The sequence below is a fragment of the Rattus norvegicus genome, chromosome 6 (genome assembly GCF_021556685.1).
Source record: "Rattus norvegicus strain SHRSP/BbbUtx chromosome 6, alternate assembly SHRSP_T2T, whole genome shotgun sequence".
Taxonomy (NCBI): domain Eukaryota; kingdom Metazoa; phylum Chordata; class Mammalia; order Rodentia; family Muridae; genus Rattus; species Rattus norvegicus.
In genome coordinates this window covers 112,561,976-112,567,843 of record NC_141539.1, presented here as the reverse complement: position 1 = coordinate 112,567,843, position 5,868 = coordinate 112,561,976, and the positions used below count along the sequence as shown (strand labels likewise).

At 50.3% G+C, this 5,868-nt stretch overlaps 1 long non-coding RNA gene across 2 annotated transcripts; it reads right to left on the bottom strand.

The window, feature by feature from the left end:
- Positions 1-339: 339 nt before the first annotated feature.
- On the bottom strand, positions 340-3,135 carry LOC108351370 (uncharacterized). 2 transcript variants are annotated; one of them, XR_015622506.1, is made up of 4 exons: positions 3,015-3,135; positions 1,409-1,451; positions 982-1,308; positions 340-521 (listed from the first exon to the last, which is right to left on the bottom strand). It is a non-coding gene; the product is annotated as an uncharacterized LOC108351370 (long non-coding RNA). The 2 variants fall into 2 exon arrangements; XR_015622505.1 differs by lacking the exon at positions 1,409-1,451.
- Between the last annotated feature and the right edge of the window lie 2,733 nt (positions 3,136-5,868).

Here is a 5,868-nt window from a genome sequence, read left to right as displayed (position 1 = left end):
AACTCACTCTGTAGATCAGGCTTGCCTCTAATTTAGAGATCTTCCTGCTTCTACCTCTACCTCCCTAGTGCTGGGACTAAAGGTATAGGCCGCCACACCTAGCCTAAGGATATGGTTTTGAGAAGGTGGTGGCTGGGTGGAAGAGATGGCTCAGCTGTTGAAAGTCAGGCTTTCAACCCCCAAAAGAAAACAAGCAAACAAACAAAAACAAAACTAAACTAAACACAAGAGAAGGTATCATTCTAGGGGCGACCTGAAGGTTGATATGCATATAACTAGTAAAAAGTTTTCCCAGGACAGGGAGTGTCTTAGGGTTTCTTTTGCTTCGAAGAGACACCATGACCATGACAACTTTTATTTTAGAGACAAGGTTTTTCTATGTTATGGCGACTCTTAATAAGGAAAACATTTCATTGGACCTGGCTTACAGTTTCAGAGGTTCAGTCCATTATCATCTTGGCAGGAAGCATGGCGGCATTCAGGCAGACATGGTGCTGGAGAAGGAGGTGAGAGTTCTACATCTGGATTGCAAGGAGCAGGAAGAGAGTATCACATTGGGTGTGGCTTGAGCATCTGAGATCTCAGAACCCACCCACTAGTGACACATTTTCTCTAACAAGACCATACTCAGTAATAGTGCCAGTCCTTGATGACCAAGCCTTCAAACACATGAGTCTGTGGGGACTTTCCTATTCAAACCAGGACAGGGAGCCATGAGGCAAGAGGAGCATGTTTGGAAGGCTGCTAGGCAGGGGATTGAGCAGGGCCAGTTGTGGAAGAGCTTTTTGGCCCAGAGGATAGAGTTTGCATAACCATTGTGACGTTTGCTCAGAGGACTTACAGAATATACTAACACTCTGACTTCTAGTGGAGAAAGGTAGGGGTGAGGTGGGCTACAGGAAGGTCTCTGGACGTAGAAAGCAGGTGGGAGGAAGTGAGAGGTGGTAATTTAAACCATGTCAAAGAAAGCCCCCAACTCACCATAGAGTGTACAAGGACAGACCCTGTTGTGTCAATGGCACTGTACACAGATGTACATGTTGTTTGGGTAGAGAGCTTTTGCTCTTGTTTTTGTGAGACATGATCTCAGGTGGCCCGCGTTGCCTTAAGTTTGACAGGTATGTAGCACAGGCTGCCCCTAGACTTCCGTTCCTTCTGTCTCTGCTTCCTAAATGCTCAGATTTCAGGCATCTGCCACTGTGCTTGGCTTTAGCATGGTTTTGGAGGTGCTCTCTTTTCAGAGTAGCCCTGGACGACTTTGGCTCTTTCCTTGCGGCGCGAAGCCTCCGTTTCCCACAGCTGGAACACCTGCATTTGGTAATAACAAAGTGAAAAGGAGGATGGACAGGATCCACACAGTATGGCCCATAGTAGGTGCTTTAAAATCATCACATAAACCAGTACTGACCTCTAATTTGTGGCAATTTTCCTAGTTCTTCCTCCTAAATTTCCTGGTTCATAGTAAGTACATCATGAGTTTTTTGTTTGTTCGTTTGTTTGTTTGTTTGTTTTTCTGGAACTTCCTTTTTCTTCACACAATAGCAGAATTGCTTACTAAGTGCAGGGTATGTTTCTAGGAGAGCTCATCTTTAATGGCCTTGGGGCACCCAAACCACCTTTGCCTATAGGACCAAAATTTTGCATTTTGTGATAGCATTAAGAGAACCGAGGTCGTGGTTGGGGATTTAGCTCAGTGGTAGAGCGCTTGCCTAGCAAGCTCAAGGCCCTGGGTTCGGTCCCCAGCTCCGAAAAAAAGAAAAAGAAAAAAAAAAAAAAAGAGAGAGAGAGAACGGAGGTCAGAGGTTAAGAGATGATGAGCCTAGTTAGACCTGGTGGAGAAGGGAACCTCATTGGGGTTGGGTCTTCCACCTTCCCTAGCTGAGGGTACAGTCAGGAGGCCATGCTGGCATGGTCTCAGCAGATGCAGTCAGGCTTCCCAGATTGGGGCCCAGTAGAGAGCTGGGAGAGAGGAGGAGACTGGCTGGGGCCCTGGGGGGCTGAGGAAGGCTGAGGCTGCCAGCTGACCCTGTTATTTTTAGCTCTGGAATGTGCCTCCTGAGCCCCCTTCCCTTCTGTTTATCTTGCTTTGGAGTCCCGATTCCCTCTGGCAAGTCTGTGTCAGGGGAGAGAATGGGGACCTGAGGGTGTCATATGGGGAAAGATGGGAGAGACAAGAGACCAGCTGGGTTGGGTCCTCCCTCCCCCTCGCCACCAGCATGCCTTTCCCTCCTTTCTTTCCTGTTTTCTATTACTTTCCTTTTATCTTTTTGGAGAAAGACTTTCAGGATCCTCTTGCCTCAGCCCCCAGAACAGTAGAGTTGTGAGTGTGGGCTATACACCACATCAGGGTCCTCTCCTTCCCTTGTGTTTTTTAGTTGGTGAAATGGAGACAACCCAGTTCTGGGAAACCTTGGCTCTATCCAGTCTTTCACTATGCTCAGCCAGGCTCCCCCATCCATGCCCCTTCCAGGACCTCAGAACACACTGTGGCTCTCTTGGAGAACACAGTCAGCTTGGAGTCTGTCCTTTCCTCTGTGAGGTTGAGAGCAACACAGAAATAGGGAACTCTCCTGATGCTGGGACACTGCTGAATAAGTATCAGGCAGTTCTACCTACGGTCAGTCACGTGGCAATGGCACCAAGGGTACTGAGGGCCCTGAGTCTCTAGGGGTCTTTGTAGGTCACTCGGAGGAAGCCACTCCCTTCTCAGAAGGCTGACTTAGTCAATGCCATATCTGGGGAGGTTCTACTCGGGGATGATAAGGAACCATCATCCACTGCTTTTCTCCCTATACCCTCAAAAAAAAAAAAAAATCAGCTCTAATGCTAAAAGTAAGAGTTTCTGTGGAGACAATTACCTCCTGTCCCCAGTCAAAGACTTAGATCTCAAGGGCACAGATGCCAAGCTGGTGGAAGGCAGTACTGCTTTGATATCCTCGTGAGGACTTTCTCAGGCTGATTCCTCCTGTCCTCTCCTTTAAGCTGGTGGAGCTTAACAGGGGGTCAGCACCTACCTCGGTTGTCCGGGTGTTGAGGGGACAATAGGAGGATTCTGGCTGCTGATGTGGCTAATGTGTCAGTCCAGAGCTGAGCACACACTTCAGACCCAGAAATGACCCGAGGGCCTTGTGTACTGTGGTGTGGGCATACCCAGGCCAGATGTGGTAGAGGACAGGGCGGGGACCGTCATCAGGACAACCTCTTGCTCCTGGGCATGGGGCCAGGGTCACTTAGAAGGAAAAAAAGGTGACAGCTGCCACATCCCAGGAAAGGCACTGACCTTTAGAAAGGGAGACAGAAATAGCCCAGGATGAGAGAGGGGTGGGGGTGGGGGGACGGGGACAGACATGCTCCTGTGTGAGAGAGAGGTTCAGGCCGGCAGCACTAGGCAGGGAAGAGCCACCTCAGCACCCCTTGTGCCAGGCACCCTGCTGGCTAGGCCACATGCCACTCCCTCAGTTTCCAGCAGCTACTCTGCAGGTGGGTTTTGTCTTTGTTTTGCGCAGAGAAACCTGAGTCTAAGAGGAAAGGTCAAACCTAGAAGAACAGAGCTGGACCCATCCAGATCTAGCTGGTCTGACTTAGTACTTTGCTCAATGGCTACCACCCTCCTAGAGTACTCCTAAGATGCTGTACAGGATAAATGAAAGTGCTCTTAAGCCTGCCCGGACTTCCCTTAAGGTCTGGAGGCCCCAAAAGGCCAAGTTCAAGTACTTGGTTTACCAGATGGACTTAAGCTTCTACCTCGAGATAAGGTATCAATTTTCCTCCCTCTCTTGCTCAAGAAAGGGAAAAACCAGGAGTTCTTCTGCCCACCCCATACTCGAGGTTGCCAAGCTCCCTGCTGGGCTGAGCCCTAGAAACCCTTCCCCAGAGGCTGTGGCAAGGACACACCAGGGGAATGGCCCTAGCTCAAGCTGATGTCTGGATAGTGCGTGTAACCGGCTCAAAATAACCCGTGAGGATGGGCTGGCTCCTTTCCTCCCCTGCGGCTCCCAGCCTCAGCAGCTCCAGCTGTTTCTGCTTATCTGAAGCCAGGGAGGCTGGTTGCCTGGATACCAGCGCTGCTGATTAGCAGTTAGGTCCTTCAGTGGCAGACAGAGACACAGCATCCCCAGCCAGCTGGGCGTGGCATCTCTACCCCCGCGGCTCTGGCTCTAAGAAGGATTGGAAACTGGGTTGGGGGTGCTCTCTGCTCCTAGTCATTTCTAAGGGGCACTTTGCAGAGGAGAAGCTGAACCCAGCCTGCTTTTCGCTGCTGCTGTGACCTTAGTCACATGAACCTCTTTCTTCTTTCAGGCTTTTTTTTTTGGCACGGTCTGATGTAGCCCAGGCTGGTCTGGAACTGGCTGTATAGCTGAGGGTCTTCTTGTCTCTACTCTCCAGGTGCTAGGATGGCAGGTGTTTGTAGTCATACATGACTGGTCATTTTGACATCTCTGGGTTTGTTTTTTGCCCAGAGGGAAGAAGAGCCTCTAACCCAAGAGACTATTTACAGAGTATATTCAGTGATTGGATGACCAAATAAGCATGGGGCATGACGGCTTCCTCCAGCTTAGTTAGGCTCTGTCTGGAACCTTCGACTATGTGTTGGTAAGGGAGGCTGCTGAGGGAGGGACTTTGGAGCCAGACTTGTGACTCCCACTGTCTCCAAGAAAGGGGCTCTAACATGGCATTGTCATGACATGATATATGACTGGGTGTTCAGGGCTAAGCTGCAGGTGGGCACAATGGGGGATGGGCTGAGAAAACCAGGCAAGACAGCAGGTCACTCATCCCAGTGGGGCCCAAAAGGAGGGCAAGATTGGCATCGATCCTTATGAAGGTTTCTGTCGGTCATCCGTTTCCTGCCAGACTGTCGGACTGCAAGCATAAGACCAAGGCACAGAGGAGAACAGGACTCAGCATTGTAAGCTGCTCAGGGTGTCCTGTCACAGGCCTGGGGCAGGACCAAAGGTGAGGATGGAGTAGACATGTAACCCAGAGGGGAGGGAGGGCCTTCTGGTATACCTGCCTCTAGTGGTACCGCTGTGTTCGAAGAGGATCTAGGCAGACCCCAGGGATAGAGAGCAGCTGGGGTTGGTGATACTGACTTTACACGGTGAGATGAACTCTTCCAGTTCATTGCTTAGCTCTCTAGAGCCTCTGTCCAGTGTGCCAGCTTGGTGGAATAGGCAAGGGGACAGGACAAGAAGCAACAGATGATCGCAGGCCTATGGGGAGCCTAAGGCCTGTACAGTTTTCCTCCTTAATCCTCTTCATTTAAAGGGCTGGGAAGAAAAGGCTGGAGGAGGGACTGGGTATCATTCACCAGGCCCTTACCTTTTCTCTCTCTGAATGGGGTGGTGAGATCAGCCTATGCCTGTTGGTAGCACAGAGGAACCCATGAATAATGCAGGCAGGAGTGTGGCTTCTAGAAAAATGGTTACCATTTCATCAAAGCAGTCAACGTGCCTCGAATACAAAATGGTGGGTGGCTGGAGTGACAACAACAGGGAGAGCTCCGGCTGCCTTCGTCAGACTGAGGGAGTTGAGACTTCAGCTGGGCAGAGTTGCCAAATTGCCCGAGGCAGGACTTCCATACTAAAGTAACAGCATCAGCAGGAGATGAACTTCCTCAAGGAAACGGACGGAGGGTGCTTCCAGAGATGGGTGTATACGGAGGCAAAACATGGATGGATGGACTGAAGGACTTTTAGCAACTTGGGGTCTTTATGTACTGGGGAAAACCAAGAGGTGTGGGGAGCAGGGATTGCTTAAGAGTATAATGAAAAAAGTAGGCATGTCCATGACCTCAGCACTTAAGAGGTAGAAGCAGGAGAATCAGGGGCTCAAGGCTACTCTTGGATACATATCCAATTGAAGGCC